General features: G+C 41.5%; 4 non-coding genes across 4 annotated transcripts; 2 read left to right on the forward strand and 2 right to left on the reverse strand.

Moving 5' to 3' along the window:
* Positions 1 to 2025: 2025 nt before the first annotated feature.
* On the reverse strand, positions 2026 to 2098 carry TRNAV-UAC (transfer RNA valine (anticodon UAC)). The gene has a single exon. It is a non-coding gene; the product is annotated as a tRNA-Val (tRNA).
* Positions 2099 to 6860: 4762 nt separating this feature from the next.
* On the forward strand, positions 6861 to 6934 carry TRNAT-AGU (transfer RNA threonine (anticodon AGU)). The gene has a single exon. It is a non-coding gene; the product is annotated as a tRNA-Thr (tRNA).
* A 2532-nt stretch (positions 6935 to 9466) lies between these two features.
* On the reverse strand, positions 9467 to 9540 carry TRNAI-AAU (transfer RNA isoleucine (anticodon AAU)). The gene has a single exon. It is a non-coding gene; the product is annotated as a tRNA-Ile (tRNA).
* Positions 9541 to 16192: 6652 nt separating this feature from the next.
* Positions 16193 to 16265, forward strand: TRNAV-CAC (transfer RNA valine (anticodon CAC)). The gene has a single exon. It is a non-coding gene; the product is annotated as a tRNA-Val (tRNA).
* The last annotated feature ends 4816 nt before the right edge of the window (positions 16266 to 21081 follow it).

The following is a 21081-nucleotide window of genomic DNA, read 5'->3' on the forward strand; positions in this document are numbered from 1 at the left end:
ATCAAATTAATACTGGGAATTCTTCAGCAAACCTGCCAGTAATTAGGATGGCTTTGGGTGATCTAGAAGGAATGAGACAAAGAAAATCTCAGAAAATTAAGGACATCATTTTGGCTCTGCTGAGAAGCTTTTTATGGACAGCTGCTGTTATATGAACTCTTTGTTTTCATTTTCTATCCATCCTTTCCTCCCCACAGCCCTACCTGATAATGTCCTCCACATACAATAAAGTCATGTGCTTGGCCACATACTGTTGGGAGACTGCTTCCATAAAGCATTGGATTGGAATCCCTGCATATTAATTCATTCATTGTGGGGCCAAACAATATTCATAAAGAACTTAACACGGAGCCCTGGTGATAAACTATTGAACAAGATAGTTATCTCCTCTTGGAACACAGTGAGGGCAGGGAGGGACGAAGGGAAGAGACTGACATTAATTTAGAATAACTCCAGTAACTAATCATAAGAAACTGATTAGGGACATTGATGGAAAAGCAAAAAAAAAAAAAAAAGGATCATGGAACAGAGAAAATAAAATCTGACTTAGACTGAGAGGAATATGTTGTATGGAGACAGAAAGTCAGGAAAAGCTTCCCCAATGAATTCAGTGGAAAGCTGAATGAAGCAGGAATGAAATTTAACCAGGTATAGAGAAGAAGGGAAATCATTTCCTACCAAGGAAGGAGCACTCCAGGACTCTGACTCTAGGGTCAGTGTTCGCAGAGCCATCCGTGAGGGGGTAGGGGTGGACCATAGGGCTTCCAGGCCACACAAGAAGCACTTTCCCCTCTGGCAACCTAAACCTAGGTAAATGGAGAAAGTAGTTTCAATGAGATGTGAGCACCCGAGACACCATATTTTCTGACAGTTTCAACTGGGCGGGATGAGTCCTGGTGGGGCTGAACTCAGAGGTATGGGCAGAATCAATCCATATTCGTTGCCTTGAACTGACTTCTGGCACCTGGTATGAGGCCAGATTACACGCCAAGCACCCAAAGATTCTGACCAGTTTGGCCAAAAATGGGAACCAGTAAGATTCACTTCGAAGCAACCACCCTCTCTGTTTCATAGCTGGAGGTCTGAGGACCACGCTTTGTAAAACTAAGCAAGAAACTGCATGGATTAGAAGTGGAAGTGAGAGTAGTGATTCCACGAGTGTTAGCAACCAGGAGAGGAAGCATCATGTTTGAAAAATTGCACGGAGTGAAACAATTTTTGTTCCTTTTGGTTTGTTTGCCAGGGGCAAGATGTTGGAAAGTGGAGGAGAGAATAAGGCAATTAACTGGGAAGGCATTTCTAAATAAGGACGGGAACCAAAGTGCCTGTTTCTATGGATGACGGGAATGGATGTTCCTGTGAAAAGAGCAGAGGTACAGCCCAGAGGCAGGTGTTTTTCTTCATGGCTTTCTGTGATAGTATAGTGGTTAGTACTCTGTGTTGTGGCTGCAGCAACCTTGGTTCGAATCCGAGTCACGGCAAGAGCTGCATTGCTCATAAGCACCTCACTGTTTTTGCAACATTGCCATGGAGACAGCCTCGGAAATGCCTTTGCGAGATCGAAGACAAATGTTCTGCATCTTGCCCATACTGGCCAGTAATGGCTCTTTTTTACACTCATATTTATGGATTCTTAGATTTCATATAGGATTCTATGGTGGATTTCATTTTCTTCCAGATTTATCTCTGCTGCTGCTGCTGCTAAGTCGCTTCAGTCGTGTCCGACTCTGTGTGACCCCATAGATGGCAGCCCACCAGGCTCCCCAGTCCCTGGGATTCTCCAGGCAAGAACCTCTAGTCATCATAAAAGTCAAGGAGAAATAGGTGACAACCTGATGCTTCACATTGCCTCACAGAGCTACACAGTATATGAAAGAGGATCTCTCAAAGAGAAATCAGGGGAAAATCATATATTCTGTCTCATAAATAGCTATTAGAAGCCTAATCTACAAAACACCGAAACCTCACTCTGTTTGTTTTGGAGTTGGAGAAGAAACAAACAAGAAAATCACATATCTTTGTAGCTGGTTCCACTGGGGATCGAACCCAGGACCTTCTGCGTGTAAAGCAGATGTGCTAACCACTACACTATGGAACCAAGAGCTACCAGGTCTCCTGTCCCCAGATACAAAAGTTTCTGGCAAACTATATCAGCAAATATAATTATTGATTCAAAGATAGGTAGCTTTGAATATGGAAATTTTTGGTGCTTAATTACATTTCTACTGCATTTCAGTCTCATACAAGCTTAAAATATCTTCAAGTTGCATCATTTGTGAACACACTATTCTTGATTTGTGCCCCTTTGAACACTTCTAGATTAATCTGTCTGTGAACACATGATTCTTGATTTGTGCCCCTTTGAACACTTCTAGACTATATTTATCCATTCACTCAAAGAGTATGTATGTTGAACATGTGGGCCAAGCGCTTGTCAAAGTGCTGAGGATAGAGCAGTGCAACAATCAAAACCCCTGTGTATACATACCTGATCACCTTATCTTACCATGCTGTAGTTCCTAGCAAATAACAGGTGCTGAATAAATGTATCTATTTCAAAAGAATTATAAACAAAATTAGCAGCACTCTCATGACCTCTCTTTTTTGCAGCTGAGTTACAGCTAGACAATTGGGGGATGCCGGGAGCCGGCATATTGCATATTGAGTGCATATTGCATATTGAGTGCAGCACTTTCCACAGCATCATCTTTCAGGATCTGGAATAGCTCAACTGGAATTCTATCACTGCCAGGAGCCAGCGTGAGGAACTCCGCCCATGACAAAGGTCAGGAGGAAGGAGGCTTGGCATACGCAGAGGCGGGATCAAGCCTCAGGGGTGTCCCTGGAAATTCTCAAGCATCTACCCCCAAAACCAGAGTCTGCCTACTTTCTGCTTGTGCTTTCACCTACACCTCTGACTTTACGGGGGGCTGTCCCCCACTACCTCTCTGAAAAAAAAGTTAGCTTACAGCTCCAGTTAATAATTCCTGGGTGTGACAGTGTTTAACCTACAAACTCCTTTGGAAATCCTCTAGCCTGCCTGAATAGGTTTTTCTGGCCACATGTGATTGTTCAGAGCCGCCCAACTGTGAGAGGCAGGAGATGTTCTAAACTGTCTAAACACAGATTCTTTTGAGTAGTTAAAAGATTGATTAGAAATTGTATTGGTGAAGGGATTTTCACTTGTTGGGCCAATGTTTGCTGCTAAGTTTCCATATCCCTTACCTGCTGTGTCCCTGGCAGTGTATTGATTAATATAATTGGTGTAAGTAGTAGCTTTAATGTTTGTAACCTGGGACCCTTGAGTTAATTCTTTTTCTTGTTATAGCCCACCACACCTTTGCTCTGTAGGAATGCAACTTTATCTAATGCTTTTTGGAGGCTGGCGCCTGACTTTAGAATAATCACCTTTAGAGAAAAAGGCCTCCGGGCCAGAAGATGATGCAAATCACCTAAACTTTTGCATATGATAAGTTTGCAGGAAGAGAGCCTGGCTTGCTGCATGACTCTACCCCTTCCCCCATTATCCTCTATGCATAACTTAAGGTATAAAAACTACTTTGGAAAATAAAGTGCGGGCCTTGTTCACCGAAACTTGGTCTCACCATGTCGTTCTTTCTCTTACCTTCTGGCTGAATTATTCAGCCTCTTTTCTCCACTGAATTTCCTCACTGAGCTATCCTTATTTCAGCCTCTTTTCTCCACTGAATTTCCTCACTGAGCTATCCTTATTTCAGCCTCTTTTCTCCACTGAATTTCCTCACTGAGCTATCCTCATTCTATTACTCTTTATATCCTTAATTAACGTTTAATTAAGCAATTGTTTCCTGATCCTCGCCTACGCCGTCTCTCCTTCGAATACCCTGGATCAGCCGGGGCTGGTCCCCGGCAGGGGACTGCTCACTAAGTTAAACTTAGGATATCTGTGCGTTAATGCAGATGGGAGGCAAAAAAAAAAATGTTTTCAATTATAGGGGTTCAGAGCATGCCATTTCAAAATATTCTCCTCTGATATGTTGATTTTTTTTTTTAACCACACTTGAAAAACAGCAAATGCAAAAAAGGGCACTCTTACCTTCATTTTGATTCTGAAAGCAGGAGATGAAATACAATATGCCCTCCCTGTACCAGGAAGAAGGAAGCATTCTTATTACCAGAGACTGGGGAGTCCAAGCAGAGAGAAATCTTTCCAAAACAGAAAAACCTCCTTAAACTAACCCTTATCTTCCAAGTCACTTTTCCACAATTAACTGCCCTAGTCCAAACCCTTTCATCTTGTCACATTTTCATGTTTGTCCAACCTAATACATAAGTCTTGGACTCTAATTACTTCTTTAAGTCTTCATTTTTCTTGTGAGGGCTCCCATGTACAACTTGCTTAATAAAATTTGTATGGGTTTCTCCTATCAATCTGTTTTATGCTAGTTTAATTCTTAGGCCCAATCAGAAACCCTAAGAGTAGAGGAGAAATTTTACCTCTCCTACACAATCTCTCTCCCTTCTCCCTCCCTCCTTGTAATATATTAGTGGTCTAACAAATCTTCAAATTCTGGGCCCTGATTTCCAGAGCCTTAGTGAAGACTTGGGAGCCTTTTAGAAGTCAAGTCACTGATGAGAAGGTTGTTTGAGTGTCACATAATCCTTGTTGTTCAAGGTCTTAGAATTATAGGAGAGCAAAAAATAACCAAAGAGCCTGAGCACAAGATAGAAACTCATAGGGTTTCTGGACCAAAAATAAGGAGTTTCCAGTTCTTAATGAAAAGGATCAATTAAAAAAACAAGCTCACACACCAGAGCAAGGACTGAACTCAAGTAGACAAACAACTTACAAACTAATTTCAAAACCTTCCCACTCACCAATGACAGCAATAGGATTTTGTTCTCATATCTTTTCTGATAAGAAACCAAAAAATATTTGTTTACAGTTTGGAAGGTCTAGGATTGATTTCATAGGCTCATGAAACATTGGCCCAAGCTTACAAGAATGTAAACAAAAAACAAATCTTTGGAAGGCTCTTTGATGGGAAAATCATAAAATATAATTCAAACAATTATTTTCATAAAATTTACTATTTATGTGCTATGACTTGTGATGGGTTGTTAGAACTCTCCCTGACCTTGCAGATATATATTATAACAAGAAAAACATATAATTTTACTAAATATCTAATTTCATGAAAATACAAGGAGGCTAAGTTAAAGGAAGTATAGGATGCTACATGACCACCAACACGTTCTGAAGACTCTTACTAAACCAAAACTTGAAGCGCTAGAAGACACACCTCCAACAGACTGTCATATAAAAAACCAGTAGACTTCCCTATATGGCTAGACAGATCATGTCTCAAATTTAAAAGTAGAAAATCTACGTTTTTTAAAGAGAGAATATTTTTTAACCTAGTAGTGAGAAAAACCCTTTAAGCATAACCTCAAAAGTACAAACCATTAGGGGGAAAAGGACAGAAGATAGGAAATACGGTACCCATTATGGAATTTTACACAGAAATTAGAAGCAATGATTTAAATGTACACAGGGCAACTTTGATGGATCTTAAAGTCAAAAATGCTTTTTAAAGGCATAAGTATATAATATATAATTCATATAAATTTATATGTGCAAAAACCAAAAATGTCAATTTTGGTATATATTTGTATGTATATATATGTATGATCAAAATAATACACAATGAACAAATTAGAAAACTTGTTTATGTAAGGAGAGGAATGGCAGCAGGACATAAGAACAAAGGAAATGAATAAATCTTGTTGTAAGAAAGGGTGAGTAGTTTAGGTACAGGCTACCCTGGCAGAGAAGAGCTGGTGGGTGCCCAGAGGAAATCACGTAGATTTGTCACAGGGTCTCAGTGATTTCTCTGTTCTCCAGGGTCTTTCATTTTGTGGGTGCTCAGTGAATGCATAAGCCTCAGTGCTTCTCTATAAAGCACAAAACACAAGGAAGTTATTTAAACATTTCCAAAAGATGGCCTCATCTGTTCCTTCCCCACCTTAAGCTGTATTTGGCCAACATGCCACAGACCCTTCTGCAATCATCAGCCTGACACGGAAACTGGGAAGAGAGGTCATGTGACTCTGCTAAGACACCCTGCACCTTGCCTCCTGCCTCCTGCAGGAGGTATTAACCACATTGCACCCTAGTTTTCATTACTTCTCTGAATCCTTCACTCACTTTTACAGTCAATGAAGACAGGAATCAAGTCAGTTTTAACTCACTGGTGCAGTGAGCAGAATCTTCTCTGCATCAGTGTGTCCTTATCTTTGCTTGCTTGCTTGTGCCAGGTCAGATAAAATCGAAGGAAGCATGGTAGTGTTGCTCTTGTGCAGTGAATTAGCTCAGAAAGTAGCTTCATGGAGTCTGTAACCTGGAGATTGGGGAACTGGTGCTTATGTCTCTCATTTGTTTGGAGGGGGAAGTTTTTAAAACTCACTTTATTTGTTTCTAGAATATAAATCTTAAAGATGAAGAAGTTTTTGTTTGTTTTGTTCACTGTTCTATCTTCAGTACCCAGTAAATTACCTGAGGTACAATAGTGACCACATTTGTGAACAAAATGAATTAATGGATAAAATTTTTTAATGTGTGGCAATATCCAATATTTCCTCTAGAGGGCAAAAGTCACCATGAAATAGGAATTTCACTCCAATGTAAAATAATTTTTAAAACCTCGCACTGAAGAATGCATTATTTTTTATATGTTGAAGTTTCTGCTTTCGTATAGAAATATGGTTTGGAAATATAGATTCGTTCTCTTTGTCAAGAAATCATGTACATTTCTGTCAAAATGCTGCATTTCACAGAAAATATTACCAATACGATATAACTGAATCTTAGTTAGAAGAGTGGCCCTGTGGCTTAGCTGGTCAAAGCGCCTGTCTAGTAAACAGGAGATCCTGGGTTCGAATCCCAGCGGGGCCTTCCTTGTTCGGTTTTTATATTTCAAGAGTTGTTGCCGCCAAACATCTTGGAGATGCATTGAACAATTTATATTACTGGTAAATTCTGTATTAAATTCTTATTCCAATGTGGAGAGTCTTTTTCCAGCATCACAGTATGAAGAGCTGTGGTGAAGGGAAAAGTGAGTACGTTTCCTGTAAAGGATAGAAAGTGATGGATTTGCTAATGATTGGTGTGTGGATTGAGCACAAATTATCTTACAGTACCTGATAGCAAAATTTCAAATTCTGTCTCGGAAGTTCACTTTCAGCTCTCTTAACCTGTGACATCCAACATTTTCAGCTAAACGATGGAGTTTGGTTATCAGCATCAGGTAAAGAATTAATAAAACATTTTTAGAATCAGACTCATTTTTATTTCTGAGAACAAGTAAGAGAGGAATGTCAAATTTAGACCCTCATCATTTTGGTTTTGTACAGCCCTCAAAACTGTATTTGTTTGTTCGTTAGTAGAACCTTCTGGGAGTGGAAATTGGGAGCTTAATGATATTTTGGGGAAATAAATCATAAATAGATGATCAATTTCTTGAATGTTAAATGATATCAGAGTTTATTAGCTAAAATGTCACTGCATAGCACTGGCCTACATATTGGGTTTTTCACTTTTATTAAAAAAAGATTCAAACATTATAATTGGAGTTTTACCAGAGTCATTGTCTTTTCACTTTCATAGAAGTAGTTCTGCATTATGCCTGAAACCCTGTTTATACTTCATGGAAACCTGGTTTCATTTTCATTAGTTTATCCATAGCAGTTCTTACCCATGGACTTCCCAAGGAATGTGAGCAAAAAAGGTAGTCATGGGGAGTAGCGGATTATGCCGTCCCAGTAAGTCTGGAGTAGGTCCTACACATTTATATATTCATAAGACTTCATATGTAAGTAATATAAATCCTCAGTTGAAAGCCAATTGCCTAGATGTTAGATTCAAAGTGCAACCAAGTTAACATTTCGAAAAGTAACTGAAATTGTGTCTCACTGTACTCTGCTGCTGCTAAGTCGCTTCAGTCGTGTCCGACTCTGTGCGACCCCACAGACGGCAGCCCACCGGGCTTCCCGTCCCTGGGATTCTCCAGGCAAGAACACTGGAGTGGGTTGCCATTTCCTTCTCCAATGCATGAAAGTGAAAAGTGAAAGTGAAGTCGCTCAGTCGTGTCCGACTCTTAGCGACCCCATGGACTGCAGCCCACCAGGCTCCTCCAGCCATGGGATTCTCCACGCAAGAGTACTGGAGTGGGGTGCCACTATCAGGCAAAACGACACCAGAACTCCAAACATATTATGAACAGTGGGCACCGATAAATCTCTAGGAATTTCTCATTCCTTGAAGGCTGTCAGCTAACAGTTATTCTGTTTCTAGTGAATGTCCACATTTCATGGCCTGTGGCCTCCTTCATCTCCAAAGATAGCAATGACCTGTTGAGTCCTTCTTGTACTTCAAATCTGTAAGTACATTATTTAATATGCAATGGAGTAATCAGGTGCTGGCTTTGATACCAAGGATGCAGTACTGACTGAAACAGAGGAAGGCCTTGCCATCTTGGGCTTGTTAAGCATCCACTATGTCCCTGGAACTGTGCTTGAGACATTACTTAGGTCATTACTTAATCAATATCATACATGTTTTTATAGTAACCCCGTACTTTTAAACAAGAGAAAAAGTAGAAATATGTTGGGAGTCTGAGGGACAGTGCAAGGGTCGAGGGGAGAAAAAGGAGGAGGTTCGTGCTGGGCACACAGAGAGACAGGAGCCAGACTTCAAGAAAAGGGACCGACAGGGAGAGTAAGGAGCTTCGACTGAGAGCGGCCCCAGGGGCTCTTGACCTCCTATCTCCCACCGCACACCCCGTTTTCGTCATTCACATCTGAAGTCCAGAGATTTTATGATAAACGTTCAAAACAAAAATTTTAGACGAGTTTTAAATGACTTGGTAAGTGGCAGCACGGAAGTAACGGTCAGATGCAACCCAAAGGCTGACCATTGCACCATTTTACCACGGAGCATTCGCGGTTGCTGGTCTGAGGCTACGCGAACAAGCCTGAGATATTCCCACATTGAGAAAAAGGAAACCTAAGTACCACCAGGCGTATATCCCCGAGGGGATAGAATCAGCACCTTAACACTATAAAAACAATACCCTAAGCAACTGAGCAGCTTACCATGCAGAGGAATGATGTTTTTACATTTCAGAAATATAAACTATATCAAAACATTATTGCCTTAAGTTTTTTCCAGGATGATGCAAGGAATTCTCTAACTCTCCCTATCTCCTCTTTCCTAAATACAGCCACCTTACCTCGTTCAAGCTTCTTTGAAAGCTTTTCATCCTGACTCTGATACATTATTTTTTATAAAGAAAAAATACAGACACACAATCAAATATTTCAGTGCTGGTGATATTAGGACTATCTGTAACTGGATACATGGTAGCACTTTCCACCTGAGATGTGGTCTATGGATAAAAAGGAGGTGGGGAAAAAGGAACTCCTACAGTGGCCCGTACGGGGATCGAACCCGCGACCTTGGCGTTATTAGCACCACGCTCTAACCAACTGAGCTAACCGGCCACCGTTACGCACAGGCTTTACTTACCTCCTTTAAAGTCTGATCTAATTAAAGCAGGCCGTCTTCACGAAAGGTTTAAAAATGCTCTTTTTTTCTACCATAAAAGGAAAAGATAAATCCCAGCTACCGGCACAGATAAACCTTACTTCTCTCCAGGAAAACATTATTTCTCAAATCGACCAAGGAAGACGCAGATCGATGTCCGGAAACAACTACTTCCTTACAACTATTCCCAGAAGGCCTAGGGTAAACGCAAAGCTCCTGCACGCCTGAGATGGCGGCGGGCGGATCACAGAACCCCAGCAGTGCAGGGCTCAGAGGATCCGGCTTCCGCCCGCGGGGTACGGATTCTCTGCTCCAGGAGACCATTACGGGCGGGTCACCTCTTCCCAGAGGCCTCTAGCCGCTTGGCCTCAGGGTGGGTTGCCTGGTTGTTCTAAAGCTAAGTCTGTAGCTAGCTGTTCGTCCCGCGCGGATTAAGACCGTGATCTGACGCTGCAGTACCGACCATCGGACACTTGGTGACGACAGAGGACGGGGTTGAGGTCTCCGGAGGCAAAAGACGCACTTCTCCATCCTAAAACCTCCATCCTAAAACTTGTCTCCTTTGACGGGACAAGTCGAGACCAGGGTAAGTCCGGGTCAGGACCCATGATCCGGACCAGGGAGAAACAACGGAATCTGAAAGCTTGAACTAAAGCCAAGATCAGGCAACACACAGTAAGGAGTTAGGAAATCTTTGCCCTTTTGAGCCTGGCATGATCCACCTGCAAGCCGTGTCAACTCTGGCAGGGACCAGCGGTGCAGCAAATTTCTACTTGCTTTCTTTTCTCTGTTGGACCCTACAACTCTCTCTCTTTTTTCCCCCTACTTTTTTGCATCTGAAGTTAATTGACTCATTTTATATGTATATAGTATATCGAGTAAGATCTGAAAGACTATTCTAAAAAGAGTTATTTCTTTTAATGAGACAAGTTAACTACTCATTTACTTCTTTTATATTATGCAATTTATAAATTTTCTTTTTAATTGTTTAAAAAGCTGTAAGATGGTATTTCTTATCTTTAGTGTTGAAAAGGTGCCAGGAGCCGAGCAGGCGTGAGGAGCTCCACCCGTGGCAAAGGTCATGAGGAAGGAGGCTCGGCATACGCAAAGGCGGGATGAGCCTCAGGAGTCCCCCTAGAAATTCTCGAGCATCTACCCCCAAAACCAGAGTCTGCCTACTTTCTGCTTTGTACTCTCACCTACACCTCTGACTTTACGGGGGGCTGCCCCCCACTACCTCTCTCTGAAAAAAAGAGTTAACTTACAGCTCCAGTTAATAATTCCTGGGTGTGATAGTATTTCAACCTACAAACTCCTTTGGAAGTCCTCTAGCCTGCCTGAATAGGTTTTTCCGGCCACATGTGATTGCTCAGAGCCTCCCAGCTGTGAGAGGCATGAGATGTTCTAAACTGTCTAAATACAGATTCCTTTGAGCAGTTAAAAGATTGATTAGAAATTGTATTGGTGAAGGGTTTTTCACTTGTTGGGCTAATGTTTGCTGCTATGTCTCCATATCCCTTACCTGCTGTGTCCCTGGCAGTGTATTGATGAATATAATTGGTGTAAGTAGTAGCTTTAATGTTTGTAACCTTGGACCCTTGAGTTAATTCTTTTTCTTGTTATAGCCCACCACACCTTTGCCCTGTAGGAATGCAACTTTATCTAATGCTTTTGGAGGGTGGCACCTGACTAATCACCTTTAGAGAAAAAGAAGTTTTCTGAAGAAAGGGTCTTAAAATGTTAACAGGCCTCTGGGCCAGAAGATGATGCAAATCACCTAAACTTTTGCATATGATAAGTTTGCAGGAAGAAAGCCTGGCTTACTGCATGACTCTACCCCTTCCCGCATTATCCTCTATGCATAACTTAAGGTATAAAAACTACTTTGGGAAATAAAGTGCGGGCCTTGTTCACCGAAACTTGGTCTCCCCATGTCGTTCTTTCTCTCACCTTCTGGCTGAATTATTTCAGCCTCTTTTCTCCACTGAATTTCCTCACTGAACTATCCTTATTTAACCACTCTTTATATCTTTAATTAACATTTAAATAAGCTGTTGTTTCCTGATCGCCGATGCCATCTCCCCTTCGAATTCCCTGGATCCACCGGGGCTGGGCCCCGGCAATACACTGATAAAGAAATATATATCTTTAACTTTGTATCAGCATCCACCCTATGAACTAGTAGCTGTCTTCATTTTCTTTGCCCTCTAGTACAAATTTGGTGGAAGGTGAGTGGGGAAAATCAATTTTTAATTTTAATTGTATGTATTTATTTATTTTCATTAAAATTTTTTACTACAGTTCTTGATCGGTAGTCTTTTCTCCTCTCTTTGAGCTTTACTGCCACTGTCCCAGATTTCCAAACCCTGAGAAACCTCCCTCTGCTTAAAGGCCAGAATGTCAGCTGTTTGGGTGACTGGGAAATCTCTTGCTTTCCTTCCCTCTCCCAGGCTGTTTTTGGCTGGGAGCTCTCTCCACTCATTAAGTCTTGGATAGGTTTCTCTCAGCTCTCTAGTCTCGGCTGTTGGCAGCGAAAATACAAAGTACTTTGTACTGGTTGCTCTTCATTTTTCTGCCCTGCTCCCCAGCTTCAGAAGGAGAGTGCCTCAGTGGGTATTTCCACTTTCTGGTCTTTTCCCTCACCCTCTTTTGACCTACTCACCCCTAGCAGAAATAACCAGAACTGGTTTGGCTACTTGTAATTCTGTTTGGGTCAAGCAAGCCCACAGCATACCTTTAAAATTTCTTAGTTTCTTCTGGTTTCTCTTAATCTGGTCTTCACAGGCTTTTTCGCCTTTGTGACTGCCCATCTGCCAGAGATAAAGACAGCCACAGACTTCTTTTCTTCAATGAGGGCCTCTTTCTAGAATTTAGTTTACTTTGATTCTTTTGTATCCTCAACTCCTGATGGGTTTAGAAAATCTACTCCTCTTAAGCTTATGGTTAGTTATTTGTCAGGTTGAGAGGACAACCTAGTTAGTAGGTTGAGAGGACAACATTCTTGCAACTTCCTACAACTTAACCAAAAATGAAACTCAGTGCTTTATATTTTTAAAATATTTCCAGATTTCTGTGCCAAAACTGCTTGTGTCATTCCTTGAAACTATTTCCTTTAGAATATATGGAACAGACTAGCCTCTCAGTCAGAGAAGGCAATGGCACCCCACTCCAGTACTCTTGCCTGGAAAATCGCATGGACGGAGGAGCCTGGTAGGCTGCAGTCCATGGGACCGCTAAGAGTTGGACACAACTGAGCGACTTCACTTTCACTTTTCACTTTCATGCACTGGAGAAGGAAATGGCAACCCACTCCAGTGTTTTTGCCTGGAGAATCCCAGGAACGGGGCAGCCTCATGGGCTGCGGTCTATGGGGTCACACAGAGTCGGACACGACTGAGGTGACTTAGCAGCAGCAGCAGCAGCAGCCTCTCTCAGTAAGGAAGTTAACTGTTCAAGGGCCTAATGTTGCCAAGTGCTTTGCATATTATTTCAGGTTATCCTTATATCACATATCATTTATTCAACTGATATTTTAAAATAGCTCTGCTCTGCTAAGTCACTTCAGTCGTGTCCGACTCTATGTGACCTCATAGACAGCGGTCCACCAGGCTGCCCAGTCCCTGGGATTCTCCAGGCAAGAACACTGGAGTGGGTTGCTATTTCCTTCTCCAATGCATGAAAGTGAAAAGTGAAAGTGAAGTCGCTCAGTCATATCTACTCTCAGCGACCCCGTGGACTGCAGCCTACCAGGCTCCTCCGTCCATGGGATTTTCCAGGCAAGAGTACTAGAGTGGGGTGCCATTGCCTTCTCCGTTAAAATAGCTAGCTCTGTTCTTTTACTCTCACTTCTAATTTAGTAAAAGAACAGAGTTAAAATAGCTAGCTCTGTTCTTTTACTAAATTAGAGTGAAATATAATATCTACATGACACCATGAAAACTTCAAGAAGGAAAATGGCTGACACGTGAAGGTGTGTTGCCAGATTTCACTTAGACCTCCAAGTGAGACTGCTGGGTATTTGCATGGCCAAAGAATGTCACATGAAATTTGGATACATTTCAGAAAGTTACCTCTAATATTGTCCCCTGATCTGACAAATGTTTATTGAGAATCTACCATGATCAAGTCTAGTTTTCATTACTAACATGATGGTCCCAAAGTCACACATGGTCCTTCCCACACTCTTCTAGAGCTTAAAATCCAATACCACCATGACTTCTAACTAACTGTCAAACAGCGGAGATGGTTTTCTCCACATAGCCATTATTTTCATTTTACCTTTAAAAAGATCTTTTCTTCAGTCTTTTGTGTCTGATACTGGTGTATTTTCTGCACAAATGATCAAGACAGATGAGCAATAATATCCAATGAAAGTACTTATACTATGTGCCATGGAAAACTTCTGTATATGGATACATAGCTTCCATTATCTTGGCATATCTACTTAAACATAATATCCATTTGGAATCCTTATCTCTTGCTTTTTGCAATTTTGGGGAATAATATCACCAAAAATTTTTAGAAGTAAATAGTGAAGGGAATTGTGAACCTTGCTGTCACCTAGGAGATGAGAATTTTGAGGTCAGGAGATGACAGTGTGCTATTTTGTATAGAAATGCTGAGGTGGAAGACTTCATTTATACAAAAGACTGTGAAAAATCACTCCCAATGGGGCCTCGAAAGAATAACTTAAATTCTGTCTTGGAAACTGTAGCATGCAGAATTCTCATTCCATAACACCAGTAAATTATGGAGAGCAGTGGAGTCTGAATCCAAGCACCAGAGCTTTAAAAAACAAACAACAACAACAAAACTAGTATCCTTCAGTTCAGTTCAGTCGCTCAGTCGTGTTTGGCTCTTTGCAATCCCATGGACTGCAGCATACCAGGCTTCCCTGTCCATCACCAACTCCTGGAGCTTACTCAAACTCATGTCCATTGAGTCAGGGATGCCATCCAACCATCTCATCCTCTGCCATCCCCTTCTCCTCCTGCCCCAATCCCTCCCAGCATCAGGGTCTTTTCCAATGAGTCAACTCTTCGCATGAGGTGACCAAAGTATTGGAGTTTCAGCTTCAGCATCAGCCCTTCCAAGGAATATTTAGGAGTGATTTCCTTTAGGAATGACTGGTTGGATCTCCTTGCAGTCCAAGGGACTCTCAAGAGTCTTCTCCAACACCACAGTTCAAAAGCATCAATTCTTCCACGCCCAGCTTTCTTTATAGTCCAACTCTCACATCTATACATGACTACTGGAAAAACCATAGCTTTGACTAGATGGACCTTTGTTGGCAAAGTAATGTCTCTGCTTTTTTATATGCTGTCTTGGTTGGTCATAGCTTTTCTTCCAAGGAGCAAGCATCTTGTAATTTCATGGCTGCAGTCACCAACCCATCTGCAGTGGTTTTATAAAAAATAAAGTCTGTCACTGTTTCCACTGTTTCCCCATCTATTTGCCATGAAGTGATTGGACCAGATGCCATGATCTTCATTTTTTGAATGTGGAGTTTTAAACCAACTTTTTCACTCTCCTCTTTCACTTTTATCAAGAGTCTTTTTAGTTCTTCTTCACTTTCTGCCATAAAGGTGGTGTCATTTGCATGTCTGAGGTTATTGATATTTCTCCTGGCAATCTTGATTTCAGCTTGTGTTTCATCCAGCCCAGCATTTCGAATGATGTACTCTGCATATAAATAAGCAGGGTGACAATATGCAGCCTTGACTACTCTTTTCCCAATTTGGAACCAGTCTGTAGTTCCATGTCCAGTTCTAACTGTTGCCTCTTGACCTGCATACAGATTTCTCAAAAGGCACGTCAGCCTTTTGGTCTGGTATTTTGGTATTTTGGAGTGGTATTCCCATCTCTTGAAGAATTTTCCACAGTTTGTTGTGATCCACACAGTCAAAGGCTTTGGCGAAGTCTATAAAGCAGAAGTATATGTTTTTCTGAAACTCTCTTGCTTTCTCAATGATCCAGCGGATGTTGGTAATTTGATCTCTGGTTCCTCTGCCTTTTCTAAATCCAGCTTGAACATCTGGAAGTTCTCAGTTCACGTACTGTGAAGCCTGGCTTGGAGAATTTTGAGCATTAACTTTGCTAGAGTGTTAAGTGAAGAAGTGAACTGAAGTTGTTCAGTCGTTTCCGATTCTTTGTGACCCCATGGACTGTAGCTACCAGGCTCCTTCATCCATGGAGTTTTCCAGGCAAGAGTACTGGAGTGAGTTGCCATTTCCTTCTCCAGGGGATCTTCCTGACCCAGGGATAGAACCTGGGTGTCCCGCATTGCAGGCAGAAACTTACCATCTGTGCCACCAGGAAAGACCAATGAGTGCAATTTTGCGGTAGTTTCAACGGATATCCTTAATACACGAAAAAAAAAAAAAAAAAATCTCCAGGATGTTGCCTTAGCTTTCCACTCCTGGAATTTATTTAAGAATTGGGGTTAATTTAAGAAAGGAGTTGGGTTTTGTTTGTTTGTTTGTTTTCATAAACAGAAAAAAGTAGGCAAATGCCCTGCAACCGTAAACATTACTTCACAGGCATGAACAAACCTGGGCCCTACAGGCAGCCTACTCAGTTATGTAACGGCTGGAGAAAAAGCTGTCAGTTGTTTCCGTAGTGTAGTGGTTATCACGTTCGCCTCACACGCGAAAGGTCCCCGGTTCGAAACCGGGCGGAAACATTTTCCTAACCTGTTAGACACCGCTACTTGATTTAAGAGATTTCAACTTTCTTATATGTAAAAAATAACACAGCCCACAAGTCTTTGCACTTGCTGTTTGTTTGAAAGAAATTATCCCGAGTCCCGTGGTGATACCTGGTTTCGCTGTGCACACGCCGTAGAGTTCCCCCTTATCTCTTTGGCTGGGTTCCCACCCGGCCTGCGAGCTCGCGTCCCTCAGACAAAATGAGAGGACGGAGATGAGCCCGCTCCACGGAAACAGTTGCTCTCTTTGGAATTGGGATTTCTACGAAAAGAGGCTTCACCAGGAACTGACTCTGAAGGCACCTTGATCTTGGACCTGATCTGTAGCAGGAAAGTCCCCCAACTTAAACCAGTTCTAATTGAAGAGAAATCCAGTTTCCCCTGACAAAGACCATTGGCACACTGCCAAATGTTTATATTGTTATTCTTCCTCCCAGCTTTTCCTAAAGGGATCTGTGCTCGTGTACGAAAGTGATTGTGCATTAGGGAAAGGGAAATAGACTTTTCAGAGGTTACTAGACAATGGCTCTGAACTGGCATCAACTGCTAGAGATACAAGATATCACTGCTGTCCATCGGGCAAAGTACGTATTCATGATCAGACAACCTACGAAGGTTTTTTTTGTTTGTTTGTTTTTTTGCCTCTGATCCGTTTCACTGTGGGCATAGTGGGTCTCTGAGTCCACCCTGTGATTACTTTCCCAATTCCAGACAGAATCTCTATGTCATTTCCATGACTGATGGAGTGACGGCTGTTATGGAATAAAAGGCCAATTAGACGCCACCAGAATTTTCTCTATGAAAATAATTAAACCAAACACAAAACTGATATTCCTGGAGGGATAGCTGAGATTAGTGCCAACATCAAGAGCTTGAAAGGTACAGGGTCACAGATTCACCAAATTTCTATTCAATTCATTTACTCGAGTATAGAAGATAAATCTGTTACAGAGAATGAGAGTTAGTTATTGTAAATCTGGTTAAGTGATTATGTCAGTTGCATCTGTTAGCGCAGATGTCCTTTCACTAGTGGAGAAAACGTACACATTCCCTGCCACCTGGTATGCAGCTACTGATACGTTTTGTGCCATTTTCTCTATATTCAGTCAGAAAGACCATCAGAAGCAACTGAGCTTTCAGCTGGCTGAATTAACTGTACAGCTTACCTACCTTACCTCAGGGGTATATCAACTCTTCAATCATATGTTATAAATTAGTCTACAGAGACCGTCACCACCTTACCATGTGTTCTAAAGTTGAAAGCTGATTATTGTTGTTTTACATGAATATTTTAGGCAAATTTATATTGTGCAAACTGATCACAAATGAATGGATTTACGTTTCCAGTACTGGCTCAGTCTTGTGAGCCTCACTTGTGTCTTTATCCCAGTTTTAGTCCATATGGATTAAGTAACAAAAATACAATAGACCAAGTGGCTTAAAAGACAAGCATTTATTTCTCACATTTATGGAGGCCAGTGTTGATTCTCACTCTGGTGACACTTTGCTTCCTGGCTGCCTGTCCCACAGACAGCTGTCTTCTCACTATATCCTCAGATGCAGGAAAGGGTGAAGAAGTTCTCTACCATCTCTTTTAGAAGGACCTAATTCTACTCATGAATGACTTAATGACCTAAAGCACCTGCCTCCCAAAACCATCACATTGGGGATTAGGTTTCAACATATCGGGGGCAGTGGGGGTAAGCACATTCAGTCTACAGCAATCCCCAAAACATCCATTTCCTTTTCTACCCTCAACTTTGTTTATTCACGGAAAATATTGACCATCTGTGCAAGGAGGCCAGTGGTCAATAGGTGATGCTGAAACCAGTTGTTAAGACATTTGAATGAAAATTATCCTGAACTGATTTTTCACATCTGGAACTGCTGCCCCATCATACAGTCCTGTCAGTTGAGTTTGAGTCTTCAGAGACATCAGAGGAGTTATTTTCTAAGATTTTTTTGTCGGGAGCCACGTTAGGCATTACTGACGAAATGGAGGCACGGCCCTCAGCCCCCTCTCCTCATTCCGCAGGCACGGACCCGGGATTAAGGAGTTAGGCCTTGTAATTCTGACTTGTCTTTTCCTCTCCTTGGCTGAGTTGACTGAAAAGGAATATTAAGGTGCTTATTGTTCTTGAGAGGAGCATGAGAAGGCACAAAGCCTTCTGCAGCTGTGCTCAGAGAATAAGTCATAAAGTTAATCATTGACATTTGTTCAAGGACTTTTACAAAAGAGTGTTCCAGGATGAGCACATAGGCCGTAGCTTGAGGCCATGGGAGGGATTGCTATTTGAAGCCTATTTGTGAGGAGAATGTTTCTGGCAAAGGAGTTTACTGAATTTAGGGCTTAGAAATAATTAAAACAGTTAGAAGTTAAAGATTTAAGGAATGTTGTAAAGTTAGCATATTTTACTATAGCTTATAGAAGTTAGGAATTTTAGAGACACTATAGCTAGAAGCCTTTTTAAGGGATAGTGAGCTCAGGATGTTAAGGGCAAACAGGATTTAGGAAGATAAGTAGTAAACTGAAGAATGTAGCACGGGTTACTGTGTAATCACAAGTTAACTATAGGACACTTTACAGGAAGTAGATAATAGATGATAAGGCTGATTCTGAGAGAATCACTGAAGCAGGAACTCTGTTTGAAGAGCAACAATGATTTATGGAGATAATAAATCTGGGAGAGGGGGAACTGAAAATGTCAAACCTCTGGCCTAATGTTTTTGTAAATGTATAAAAGAGAATCTTAAACTTGAAATAAACAGGCAGTCCAAAAAAACTGAGAGGCTGCCTCATTTTTCTCACCGACACCGTTCACCTCTTCAGGTTGAATCCCTGGTTGCTGGAGTTGGACTCCAGCATTTTTTTACCTCCCACTTCTTCCTAAAATTGAGAAAGTTGACTGAGAAAGAAGGTTGGACATATTTTAAAATCAAAGAAGCTTTAAAACATGATAATAAGTTACCAGCATTTTCTCCACCAACTTTTTTTCCACAATGGATAGTATCCATACACACTCATTTGGTCTTTTACAGCTCCAAACCCACAGGTGTACATCCAGGAGGAAAGAAAAAGAACATCTCCTGGGGGACTGTTGATGTATAGAAGAGTATGGAAGCCTTACAGTGGCACAGAGAGTCTGAGAAACCATTCAGAACTCTGATGAAAGTTAAACTCCCAAGGAGGAGACAGGGAGGAAGGGATGAACAGTGACTGCTTTTGTTGTTGTTCAGTCGTTCAGTTGTGTCCAATTCTTTGTGACCTCATGGACTGCAGCATGCCAGGCTTCCCTGTCCTTCCCTATCTCCCAGAGTTTGCTCAAACTCATGTCCATTGAATCGGTGATTCCATGCAACCATCTCATCCTCTGAATGTTGGAACCCACCAAAAAAAGTTACTCCATATCCAAGGGCAAAGGAGAAGCCGCAGCAAGATGGTAGGAGGGGGTGCAGTCATGTTTAAAATCAAATCCCATACCCGCCAGAGACACACAAGCAAAACCTTGTGTGCACCAGGACCCAGGGAAAGGAGCAGTGACCACCCTTCCTGTCCCCGCCCCCACACACACACAAGAAACTGAGCCAGACCTGCCTGTGGGACTGCTTTGGGATGGGGTTATTTTAAACAGCTTCCTTTTCCTGTTCTCCCTCCCTCTTTGGTTCTCCCAAATTTGTTAGTAGAGTAGAAGTACTAGGAAGACGATCAAAATCTAGGTGAGGAAAAAAAAAAAAAACACATTTCAAAAGAACTTTTAACTTGTGAGTGGATTTTACATCTTTATCCCAAGGTTATTGAATTCTCCAATGCGCTTTGTTGGAAGTTCTATGAAACCACCAGAACTGTGAACTGGCTAAGTGGCAAAACTGGGGACAGGAAACTGGAAAGAATTTCTCATGAAAACAACTCCTGGGAAACTGTCCACTGTAAACAGAACTACACTCTGGCCAAGACAGATAATAAAAAGAAAGACATGCTACTTTCTCTGCAAAAACAAAGCAACAAAACACATACAAAGACAACTGTTAAAAATTGTATTCCTAGACCCAAAGGAGGAAGTTTTAGCTATTTAAATTCTGCAATTTTGGACAAAATAGGCCACTGAGATTACATTGTGGAGAGAACATCCTAGAATAAATCAAGGACCTTGAAGTCAGGGTGAGTCTGACCTACTGAGCTGGTCCTGGTTGCTCACAAACAGAAGATTCAATTCAGTGTCTGAAGAACATTCCAGAACCATCTGATCTTGAATCACGTGATTCTCCCAGAGACCCCCATGTCTCCCGTGGCCTGTGTGTCCAGGTCTAAGCTTGGACAGCATTCCAAAACCCTTTTGCCTTTCTGCCTCAGGCTTCCTGAGTGACTTCAAATCTCATCTGTGTGATTTGCTTCTTCTGAGGCTCTAAGTGAGGCCTCCTTCAGAATGCTGACTATTGCTGAGTTCCAGAAAGGAAGCTCTATTCCAGAGGAGAATTCTGGTTAGAAAAATTTTTCTCCCTTACTTCCTCATTTATAATGTTTTCTTGAGCTTTTATTTGATTTTTTAATAGATAACATCTAAAGTCTAAAGGGATATGCAGTAAATTTCTCCCTCCTGCTTTCAAAGAGTGCCACCTCCTTAGTCTCCAGCCCCTCAACTGGGAACTTTTGCCATGAGTTTACTGATTATCCTTGAGAGTTTTTTGTTTTTTTGTAAAATGTGTATTCAATCTAACATGAATATACCACCAAAAGTAGAATTCTACAGAGATTGCTCTGAACCTTTCATTTTATATGTATGTATATAGTAGT

Source organism: Bos mutus, chromosome 23, assembly GCF_027580195.1.
Source record: "Bos mutus isolate GX-2022 chromosome 23, NWIPB_WYAK_1.1, whole genome shotgun sequence".
In the NCBI taxonomy this organism is placed as follows: domain Eukaryota; kingdom Metazoa; phylum Chordata; class Mammalia; order Artiodactyla; family Bovidae; genus Bos; species Bos mutus.